Raw genomic sequence first — 12,271 nt, 5'->3', positions numbered from 1 at the left:
AATAGTGATAAAAACTAAGTTCTTAGAGTAATTTTTTCACATCTATTGTAGATGCCAAGGAAAAAATAGTAAATAATTGAAAACATTAAAATAAATAGAACTTACTGATTGCATTGCTCTTATAATTTAAACACTGATAGTTTATACTGTCTCTAGAGAAAGTTTATTTGCTCTACTCTAGTTTTCTCTCTATAGTAATAGTCTTTGCCAGAATATGAAAGCTGTTTCATGTCCTACCACTCCGCCAGGGGCAGTTGATGCTCACTATTTCACTGGACCTTGGACCGTGGGTGGGAGTGAGGCAAAATTGTGGTCAAGCCAACAGTGAGGGAGAATCAAGAGTGAATTACATGAAACACCACTATCAACAGTGTTCACTGAGGGAGGTTTGTAGGGACTGGAGGTACCCCAAGTTTATACCTCAAGATTGTATAGATACTCCAAGTGTGGAAATACGATAAAAAAGTGGAGGAAGACATATGCATTTTTATGGCCCCTCATACTCATATTCCACCTATGTTAATTGACATAAGAATCTATGCTCAGGTAGCTCTGGATAACTTGATGGCTTGAGAAATTTTACTAATGAGCTGAGGGAAAAGGAAGAGAGTATAGGTTTTAGTATTTATCCAATGGGTGGCAGTGAACCCTGAGTAGCAGAAAAATATGATTTTCTGGATTTGACTGATAAACCCCCTGCCCTCTGCCCTTATGGTAATCATCAGTGAAAGTTACCTTAAAATGTGCTTCTGAAGGAAAAATAAAATGTGTTTTAGAAATAAAAGATATAGTTGTTAACTACCCTCCTTCTTTTCAGAAAATCAAATTTAATTAACTCAAATTTACACTTACTTTTGTCAAACTTTTCAAAAGTCAGGACCACTGGCTATCAATAGGTAGAATTTATGCTAAAAACAAATTTGTTATTGTTGTTGTTAATCCTCACCTGAGGACATTTTTTCCCCATTGATTTTTAGAGAGAGTGGAAGACAGGGAGGGAGGTGAGGAGGAAGCGGGGGGGGGGGGGGGGTGGGGGGAGAGAGAGAGAGAGAGAGAGAGAGAGAGAGAGAGAGAGGGAGAGAGAATGGAGACACATTGATTATTTGCCTCCTGACACCCCAAGTGGGCGGGGATGGAACTTGTAACCCAGATACACCAGATACGTGCCCTTGATGGGGACTCTTACCCACAACCCTACAGTGTGGAGGCCAATGCTCTAACCACCGGGTAACAGCAACCAGAGCCTGAAAATAATTTTGTATCCTGTTGAAAGTTGTAGTGTTTTTCTAAAGATGAGAGCTGATCTTCCCATTTTGGTCATCACTAGCCACACATGGTTATTGAAATGTAGATTTAAATTAATTAAAGTTAAATCAATAAAGATTTCATCCCTTCAATAGCCACATGGCCTTTGTTGCCATAATGGACAGTGCAGAAACATGTCCATCATTACAGAAAGTTCTATTATATGGCACTGGATTAAGAATTATGTCATATAATACCTAGCAAATAATATTTTTACGTAGGAACTACTAGATCTAGTAGCACACAACCCCCTACATTTCAGAGCTAAATGGATATGTCTTGTTCCCTTATGCTCTAATATGGGTGTTCCCAGTTGTCAGGAAACCTTCTCTGTGTGGAAAAGGTCCAACTTTTTCATCTTGTGACTGCCTTGCTCCACAGCCTTGGAGTCCTGCTTCCAGCTGCTGGAAGAGGAAAGAGTGGAGAAGCTACACTGGCTTCTTAACCATCTTGACCTGAAAGGATAAAGTCAACTTTCTGTCATAATCAATTGCTGAGAACCAGTTATATGGCTAGCTAGATGCAAGGCTTTCTAATAGTAACTCTAGGTTATGGAAGGAAAAGTCATTGGTAAACTGCCATAGATAGTTTCTTAATAGTAGAGAAACTCTGCAAAATAAACAGGAATTGTGCATGGAAAAGTAATCAATGGTCAAGGAACAGTTTTGTTCATGTTAAGGTCATAGCATTATTTTAACCTTAGCATATATATATATATATATATATATATATATATATATATAATTGTTTTCTACCTTTTTTAGGAAATAGGTTTCACATTGTAATTTGATAATCTCTAAGAACCAATTAATATCTTTATCTGATACACTGAAACTCTTGGTGCTTTAAAAATTAAGAACAACTCAGAAAATGGACATGTTTTACTTGTTTTATAGAAAATATTATAAATTTGGGGAAAATTTAAGCAGAAATTATTATATATTTTAATGTAAATATAATTTTATTTTATAACTTGAAACTAGTTAATTATTGGGTTTGAAACAGAGCAATGATGACATTTACAAATAAATTAGATGTGACTCTGGTGTGAATACAAAGCAAACTAAAACAATTTAAAAATACATTTTAATGAATAAGATCTTTCCTTGGGTTATTTAGAGTAAAATATAGATTCATAAGTTTCAAACTTAAAAATGAATCTGAATCACTGTGTATTTTTGTTGAAATACAAATTCTGGGATAAGTTTGGGTCAGAAAATGTAACCAACTCTCAGAAAATGCTAATGCTGGGATCAAACATTGAGTACCCAGCATCTATAGCTCCCCAGATTCTGCTGTATAGATTTAGAAAGCCAATGGCTTGAACAAATAAAATGCCACCTTATTTAAATTTGTTTTATTTGAATATTTTCTACTTTGAAAATGGAAAAACAACTTTGGACTTTCCTTATCTCTCAAACTTCTGCCTTGTGTCTGCCGTTCCTTTCAACACCCTCTGAAAGACTCATCTTTCTTTACTTCTACATCATCAACTTCCATTCATTCACCAGCTCACCAGATCTGGCTTTAATCTGGGTCTAAGTCTGGCAAAGATTTTCTAAATGCAAATGGGAGCCTCTGTGTAGTCAACTGAATGATGTGTGTATAAGGTCTGGTAAAGTTGAGCTACACTCGTGTAATTATTCTCTCCTTTCCTCTCTGGAGTATCACTTCCCTTTTGTTTCTTCTGCAACTTTTCTGATGCCACCTTCTCTGTCTCCAGCATGGACTCCTCTGTTTGTCCAGCCCTTCAATGTTGATCTCCCTAGGGCTCCATTCTTCTCTTATAAGTGACCAGCTGCTCCCTGCCCATCATTTCCCTTATGGCTCTAGTTACCATGTATATATTTCAGTGACTCCCCAAATCTGACCTTCCTACCAGAAAGGTTGTCATACTTCCATTCCCCTAGTGACCTTGAGAAGTTTCCTAACTATTCCAACCCTCACAATGCTCTTGTGGGGATTAAACAATTCACTACTTATGAACTGCCTGGAAGAGTGCCTGGCATATAGCAAGGGTGTACAAATGTAAAGTACAATGCACTTGTTGCTATTTTGAGTGATAAAGAAAGAATTTTCATTTTTTTGCACTATATGCCAAGTAATTTAGGTATATACTTAAGTGCTTTGAATAGTGACTATGAGATACCTCTAATAATATTTCCTATTTCTTAGCACTGTACAGAAGCAGGTTACAATACATCAATCAATTTGAATTTCTCCAAAAGGGCTTCTTCTGTTTTGATCCTAATGCGTTTAGTAACAGTTGATTTAATGGATGCATTTAACATATGAATATGACATATTTTCTTGAATATGAATATGTCACATTTTGGTTGTGGACATTTCTCTCCATTTAAAACCATGCTAACTATAACTTTCAATTTTAATCAAAGACTATATTACATGTCAAAAATTTGTTCTTATAGCTAGAATTCATAGGAGTATCTACATTTGGAAAATATTTTTACTAATTTTGAGTTTACTATTTTATTCCTTTACCTTAATAAAAAATGTAATATTATTTTAAGACATAGCCTGAAGAATGTTAGCATGAGAAATGAGCTTGATAACTGACTTATAAATAAATGATGTATTTAGTGAATTTAATTCAACACACATTTATTAAATATTTATAAAGGGTCACTATTTGAATTTAGTCTTGCTAGCCTCAAATTTTTCATGAGGAGACAAACATGCGAATAAATAATTATAGTCAGATGAGTTAATTTCTATAGTAAATGTTAGTAAGACATACTATAGTAACCCAAAGGAGGATTCAGCTATTGTGCCTAGAAAAGTCATGAGAATTTTCAAAAAGGAGTTGAAATTAGATCATAAGGAGTGGAGAGGGAAAGAACTCAGGTTTAGAGAAAAACATATACAAAGGCATTAAACCCAAAAGAGCATTGTGGGTTTGGGTGAAGGTGATAAATTCTGTAGGTTCAGGCCATCATCTTTGTTGGGGCCAGTAAAAAGCAACAACAATTCAGGTCTAGCCTGTGGCCCACACACCTTCTCTACTATGAGTGGCCTTCTGGTCAGGCGTGTGGATACCTGAGCCCAGGGGCGCACAACCTCACTACCCATCTGCCCTAGAAAAATTCCTCCTCACACTGGCCTTGGAAACAGACTTAAGGTCATTGAGGCAGGGAATTTCAGGGTTTTAGGGTTTCAGGTTTCTAAATCTGAAGGGTAAGGCATAGACCCTGAGGAGGAACATTCCTTAGGGAAGAAGGCTAGAGCAGGGCCTTCTCCAGCCATGTCCAGGGCAGAGGACCTGTGCCAGGTCTGAGGATGGAGACCATGTTCCTTGTGGTAAATGTAGGATTGCTTGGAGGTGGCTGGGCATGGGAGATGAAACTGAACATTTGGATTAGGAATAGTCTGTAATTAGCTTAGATTCTTAAAAATATAATGGCTGTTTCTCTGACTATATAATTAGTGTTATCTAATTTTACTGTGTAGGATCAGAAAGTCAAACCAGAAGAATTATACTATTTAGTTTATGACATAGTGGTGGATGAATTATTGATTAGTAGTGTTACTTAATTTTAAAGAATTAGAATGCCAGGAACTATACTTAAGCCAAAAGTTAGGTTATATGTAATTAAAATTATTTTTTCTTACACATTTGACTTTTGCTAGAGCTTCTAATTTTGTGGTAATTCAAAAGAAATAATAGCCTATTAGATGCTGGTCCTATCAACACATTTAAGAATTATGATTACATTGGGCCTTTTAATTGTGCTGTGGTTAGCCTTTATTATCACTCATATGTGCAGTCTAGTCTATCTATGTAACATCAGAGTGCTCATATTCCATATATATATTAGAGGCCCAGTGCATGAATACATGCATGAGTGGGGTCCGTCCAGTCTGGCCAGGGGGAGGGGACATGGGCGGTTGGCCGGCCTGCCTGCTGGTCGAACTCCTGGTTGAGGGGACAATTTGCATATTAGCCTTTTATTATATAGGATATACATGGAGTGGCCAGATTATTATGTGTTCAGAGATCATAATAATCTGGCCACTCAGTGTATAGTTTTAGGATGATCATGGTTCAAGAATTTTCCTTTGGATTATTTAAAACTAATTGCATTGCTGTTTTTTTTTTTTTTTTTTTTTTTTTTTTTTTTAGTAATTCAGGTTTATTCTTCAAAGCATTCTTTATCATAGAACATGAATCAAATTGACAATAAATCTACCATGTTTGTTAAGAAATCCTATGGTTGCTGACACCATAGAGAAATAAAATGGAAGAAAAAATATGATAAAGAGAAGTGAGTAAAGCAGAAACTAGAGGGGAAAAAAAGGAGAACAAAAAAAGATTTAAAAATGTTGTATACATTGGATACTGTTGTGTTGTAAAATGATAACTGTTCCAGTTACCCCCCTTAATGAATAGCTACCACATATGTACTAGTAAAGCTCTAATACATTTTGCAGGTAGAAGGAATATCAAAGACTAGGATACACATTTTTCTATAAAGCCTCTACTTCCTGGAGTCATTAAACATGAAGGAATTAAAAATTTGTGGTATGCTGCCCTAGCTGGTTTTGCTCAGTGGATAGAATGTAGGCCTTCGGACTGAAAGGTCCTAGGTTTGATTCCAGTCAAGGGCACATACCTGGGTTGCGGGCTTGATCCCCAGTAGGGATGTGCAGGAGGCAGCCGATCAATGATTTTCTCTCATCATTGATGTTTCTATCTCTCTCTTCCTCTCCCTTCCTCTCTGAAATCAATAAAAATATATTAAAATAAATAAAATAAAAATTTGTAGTATACTGACAAGTAAAAGTTTTAAAAATAAACTAAAATATTAAAAGCATAGTAAGCCCTTATTGCTTCCTTGAACTTTGCAAACAACTTATGAACATGATAAGGAGTTCTAAACTCTATGTAAGACTAACCAACATTGCTTTATCAGGCTTTTTCTCATTAATCTCAGTGACTATGATAGTGGAATACTACTTCTATAATGTGCCCAGAAGCTCTCATTTCACATGCCTTAAAGATAGAAGCAGTAGTAGAAGAAGAAGAAAGAAGAAGGAGGAGGAGGAGAAGGAGAAGGAGGAGGAAGAGGAGGAGGGGGAGGCTGAGGGGGAGGAGGAGGAGGAGAGGAGGAGGAGGAGGAGGAGGAGGAGGAGGAGGAGGAGGAGATGAAGAGGAAAAAGAAAAGCAACAATGTACCTATGGCCACTTTCAACTCAAAATGTTTGTTATTTCTAACCTTTTTGGTTGCTTATAACTCATTTATTTTGCTTAATGTAGAAGAGATACATTTGGTGTGGCAGAAAAAGGTCACTATTCTCAACAAAACCAACATTTTTCTCTCAAGCGTATTCTAAAGTAATGAAGGCTATTAAAAAAACAGGTAACTTCATCATCCTATAAAAACAAAATAAAATAAAACAGTCTAATTAATCAGCAAAGATTCAAAGTGTTTAGTGTTAAGTAGATGAAACATCCAAAAGTCTTATAAAAACCAACTTTGTTAAATTGGCCAGTTATTTTGGCATTTTTTTTTAAATTTTTTTTTTAGATAAAGTCTTAGTTCTATACCAGCCTGTGGAGCTGAGTGAAATAACCAAGGTAGTATAAAGTAACATTGTTCATATTAAAACTTCCCTCTGCCATGGTTCTATACAATCACAATTGCTTAAAAAAATAAAACATTGTTCTTGTTGTTGTTTTACATAACACCAAAATATTGTGCAAAGTATCCCAATGAATACAAACATCCATTTTTTCCCCATATTTGTTGTCTTACTAGTTGCTTTGGTGAATCTCCTTCAATTCTTCATCAAGTTTCTATAGTTTTGGTACCATGATTGATCCTTTTCAGGCACACATGATTTTTAAAAAGCTAACATTTTATTTGAATGTAGATGGCGGACGAGGTGGAACAATGAGTTTTCAAGGGAGGCTGGCAGCAGCTTTGAAGTCCAGAGCTGTGGCCATGGCTTCATAATGCCCCTCTGGAAAAAAAATCCACAGAAAAGTAAACATTTTGACAAGGATCTAGACATCAATTGGAGCTTATCCAGTATTAAACAGAAACACATGCTTTGTTCAAGGCATTTGTAGAAACAAAACCATCCTGCCTTCTTTAATTAATTTATTTTTTTTAAGTTCAATCTTCTATTTATGCTATGTCGTAGCTAAAGGAAACCATGGAACTGGAAACAAAGGCAAATTCTTTCAACTAAAAGCTGAAACACTCCCACTCTCTCTTTCCCAGTGCCTTGATCCATGACTTCACGGCCGATTCTTCTACTCTGCTCTACTGTGCCCCTCCAAGTATTACTACAAACAAGCTTTGGTCAAGTATTAATTGTAAGTGCCAATAAGAAGGAAGCTGAACATACACCCTTCATTTGAGGCAACTGCTGAGAGCCAACCCTCTTTTTGTTTAGTTTTCCGTCTTATCTGAGCTGTACCTGCTGGTGCTGGTTTTCACTATGATGTGGAAGCTTCCCATTCTAGAAATAGGGAGTGCACTAGCTCCTGTGAACTAAAAATTTGAAAAGTTAGCTCACACAGCAGTGTCAAGGGAGTTTGTATATGAGTATTCTGGACCAAAATTTGATGGACTCTGATATGTTAAGTAACAGAGACAACAGAGATACAGAACCAAATAGTCAAGGAGTAAACCAACACCAAACTAAAACAAATGTCCCCCAAACCCCAAATACTTTTGTTTGTTTTTATAGTGATGGTGCAATTGGTTAATTAGCTGAGATTTTCATTTTTGAACTCAATATATTGATGTGAATTTGATGCCTTTCTGGTTCTATTCAAACTATGAGGTTGTAGCCCTGACTGGTTTGGCTCAGTGGATAGAGCATCGGCCTGTGGACTGAAGGGTCCCAAGTTCGATTATGGTCAAGGGCATGTACCTTGGTTGAGGGTACATCCCCAGTAGGGGGTGTGCAGGAGGCAGCTGATGGATGTTTCTCTCTCATCAATGTTCCTAACTCTCTATCCCTTTCCCTTCCTCTCTGTAAAAAATCAATAAAAAAAATATATATATATATTTTAAAAAACTATAAGGTTGTAGAGGGTAGTACAATGAAGCACTGACAATGTTTTGGCCAAATTTCTCTAACGATCATTTATTTTCTAATCATGGTAAAATAATTTTTTGAGTAAGGAAGTGTTACATATTAAATTTCACAATTACCTATTTATAGAATTTAAAGGCAGTAAAATGGAAAAACATCTGTATTTCATTCTTTAAGGCAAATTAAGACTTTATTCTCCTTCGGTATGTCAGACTCCTTTCAGTTGGACTTCAGATTAAATTCCTGTGGTGAGGGGAAAAGGAGTTTCTATAGAAAGTAACCTCACAGGGTGATCTGATCATAAATTCCTAACTGGGCAGGTCATGGTGGGTAGTCATGCCCCAGACATATAACTTTTGAGTAAAAGGTTTATCTTTGCCATGATCAAGTGCTTTCCATTGTTTCTGTGCATCTACGTTAGTTAACACTCCTTTGAAATAAACTGCAACCACCCTCAACAGAACACATAATTTTAACTACCCTGTAATCTGATCTCCACATGACTACCCCCAAGAGAGCATGTAATCTTGCGGAATTTGTACTCCCATCTCCTCCCTCCTTCCTGAAACCTCTCTTACCTTTTCTCCTTAATCCCAAATGCATAAAATAACTACAAACTTTATTCTCCAAAGCATTTATCTCAGTCTGTTGAGATCTTGCTTCCAGGTATATTCTCTTTTGGGTTCAAATACATTTTAATAAAAATTCTCTACAAGTTTGAACATTTCTTATGTTGACACGCCTCATACCTTCCATTCCATTTTCAAAACTTGTGTCCCAATTTGTTTATTAACTATTATGACACCATTTGTCACATGGCACACGGATGGAAACTTTACCCAAAATTTAAAATTTAATTAAAGAAATTGAATTATTCATTCTAGCTGTTACGGAGCCAAGTTATCTTGGGGTACAGGAAGAATCCCAAAGGATATACTCACATTGAATTTAAGGGAAGCAGTTTTCAGACTCTCAACATCTATGCTCTCTTGTCTATATTTTCCTTTCTGAGAGAGCACCTGTATTTGGAGACTCAAATGCAGGTCTTCTTTCTCACTTCCCTTTTAGAATCTCCCTTATCCTGTTTTATAAAAAAGGCATGCCTTTTACTCTTCTGGAATCTTGTTATTGTGCAGTGCCCCAGGGTGTGCAGACCTCCGGGGTGCCAGACAAAAGGACCATTTAAAATACTGTTGTTGACTAAGCCTTCTTTGATCAAGGCACCATGAGCTCATTCATGGTAAATCTTTATGTCTTTCTGCCTTATAGTATTTATTTCTGTTGGATGTATAGTGAGAAGGGTTGCATGTTGTGACATTCTAAATTCATATATATTGTGGAACAGAATGGCAGAACTGGACAGTTTTTATATAAAAAAAAAAACCTTGCCTTCTTTGCTTATTATGCACTTGCCTGTGAAAACCTACTTCAAATGGTAGAGGCAGTATATTTGCAACATAGTGGCTATAAATATAAACTCTGGACTCAAGCAGCCCTTTTTTCTAGTCCATTTCTACCTTTCACTTGCTCTATAATTTTAGGCAAGTCTCCATTTACTCATCTCTAGAATACCATGAAAAATAGTGCCCACCTCAGAGGACTGCATGAAGGTTAATGGAGACAACGCTGAAAAGTCATTTCAGAGAAGGTCCAGATTAAAATAAATGCCTAACAAATGTTTGTTTTACATCTAATGAATTTACAAACTTCCTTATTATGAAGTTACAACGGGACTGCGTCCTCAGGCAAAACTTAATGTTTGGCCGAGTAGTAAACAATTCAATGTTATCCGAAGAAAAATCTAGCCTTTGCCCTTGTCTCTCAGGAGGTAGTCTCTAAACCCATGGAAAGTGTTTTGGGATTTTTTCTGAGAAAAGTTGACAAAGTTGTCAAAAATTTACATTGAGAAAAGTGTTTTTGTTTCAGTGGAGCCCTTGGGCCAACCAAATAGCAACAAGGCGATTTAGCGTGAGAGACTTGGGCCTCACCAACAATGTGATTTCGAGTGGGGGCTTGGATCCTGCAGTATCAACTTGACCTCTGCAGGAGCTGGAGACTGAGACCAGCTGTGTGGGCAGTCAATCATGCCTAAGTGATGGAGCCCCAATAAAACCTCTGGACACTGGGGTTTTGGTGGGCTCTCCTGTTTGGAAATCTTCTGTGCATATTGTCCCCCACCAGTGCTGGGCTAGTAAAACTGCCCGTGAATCTATGAGGGAGAACAACTAGAAGCTCTGTGTTTCATATTTTCCTTGACTCTGCTCTATGTGCTTTCTTCTTTGGCTGACTTTAATCTGTATCGTCTCGCTGTGATAAACCGTAACTGTGAGTATAACAGTTTTCAGTGAGTTCTCTGAATCCTTCTAGCTAATTATCAAACCCAAGAGTTGTCTTGGGGACCCTGGAACTTGCAAATTCTGTCAGAGGTAGATGTGGCCTTGTGGACTCTTTTCTCTAAACTTTGTACCTGCAAAAAGACTGCTTCTGTGTATCCATAAGGCTTGAAGTTTTCATGCTAGTCAATTTCGATTTTGTAATAATTTGTCTAGGAACTCAATAATTAACTCTTATTTTCTAAATAGGGACACATGAGGAGGAGAATTTCTTTTTTTCTTCTTCTTTTTATTGAATTTATTGGGGTGACACTGGTTAACAAAATTATACAGATTTCAGGTGCACAATTCTACAACACATCATTTGTACACTGTATTGTGTGTTCACCACCCAAAGTCAAGTCTCTGTCCATTACCATTTATCCCCTCTATCCTCTCCTCCCCTTCTCCCCTCCCACCTCTCCCTGGTAATCCCCACATTGTTGTCTGTGTCCATGAGTGCTTTCTCTTTTATTTTTCCTTTTTTTGCTCAATCTCTTCAAATCCCCGCCATCCAGCCCCTTCTGACACCTGTCAACCTGCTCTCTATCTATGAGTCTGTCTCTATTTTGCTGGTTAGTTCATTTTGCTCATTAGATTCCACATATGAGTGAAATCATATAGTATTCGTCTTTCTCTGACTGGCTTATTTCACTTAGTATAATGTTCTCCAGGTACCTCCATGCTGTCACAAGGGTAAAATTTCCTTCTTTTTAATGGCCAAGTAGTATTTCATTATCTAAATGTACTGCGGTTTTTTTAATTCACTCAACTACTAATGGGCACTTGAGCGGTTTCCAAATCTTGGCTATTGTAAATAATGCTGCAATGAGCATAAGGGTGCATATATTCTTTTGAATTGGTGTTTTGGGATCCCTAGGATATATTCCCTGAAGTGTAATGGTTGGGTCATAAAGCAATTCCTGGAAGAGAATTTCTTAACCTGACTGATTACCAAGAAATAACCTAGAGATTCTCATACCTTGTTGTAGACTCCATCAGGGAGTTTGCCCATGGCTGTTCATCTGCATGTAGATATTTTAGAGTTCCCTGGCTTCCAATCAGCATCATAAGGAACTCAGTACGGATGAGGAATTGGTTTACCATAAATAATTTAGTCTCCTCATTGGGTACTATGGTCTGAATGTTTGTGTCCCCCCGAAAATGTATATGCTAAAAACCCAATTTCCAAAGAGATGGTATTAGGAGGTGAAAAATTTGGGAAGTAATGAGGTCATGAGATCAGAGCCCTTGTGAATGGAATTAGAGCCCTTATAAAAAAGGCCCCAGAGAGCTGGTTTTTCCCTTCCATCATGTGAGGGTACAACCAGAAGTCTCTAATCCAGAAGAAGGCCCTCATCCAGCCATGCTGGTACCCTGATCCTGGACTCCCAGCCTCCAGAACTGTGAGAAATAAAATTTTGTTGTTTATAAGCCACCCAGCCTGTGATACTTTGTTATAGCAGCCTGAAGAAAGGTGATATATAACATATAGCTGTGAAATTCCTTTTTTAATTCTCAGGTAT

This window comes from Eptesicus fuscus, chromosome 9 (assembly GCF_027574615.1).
Source record: "Eptesicus fuscus isolate TK198812 chromosome 9, DD_ASM_mEF_20220401, whole genome shotgun sequence".
Classification (NCBI taxonomy): Eukaryota; Metazoa; Chordata; class Mammalia; order Chiroptera; family Vespertilionidae; genus Eptesicus; species Eptesicus fuscus.
The sequence above is the reverse complement of the archived record's forward strand: the minus strand, read 5'-3'. Positions refer to the sequence as shown.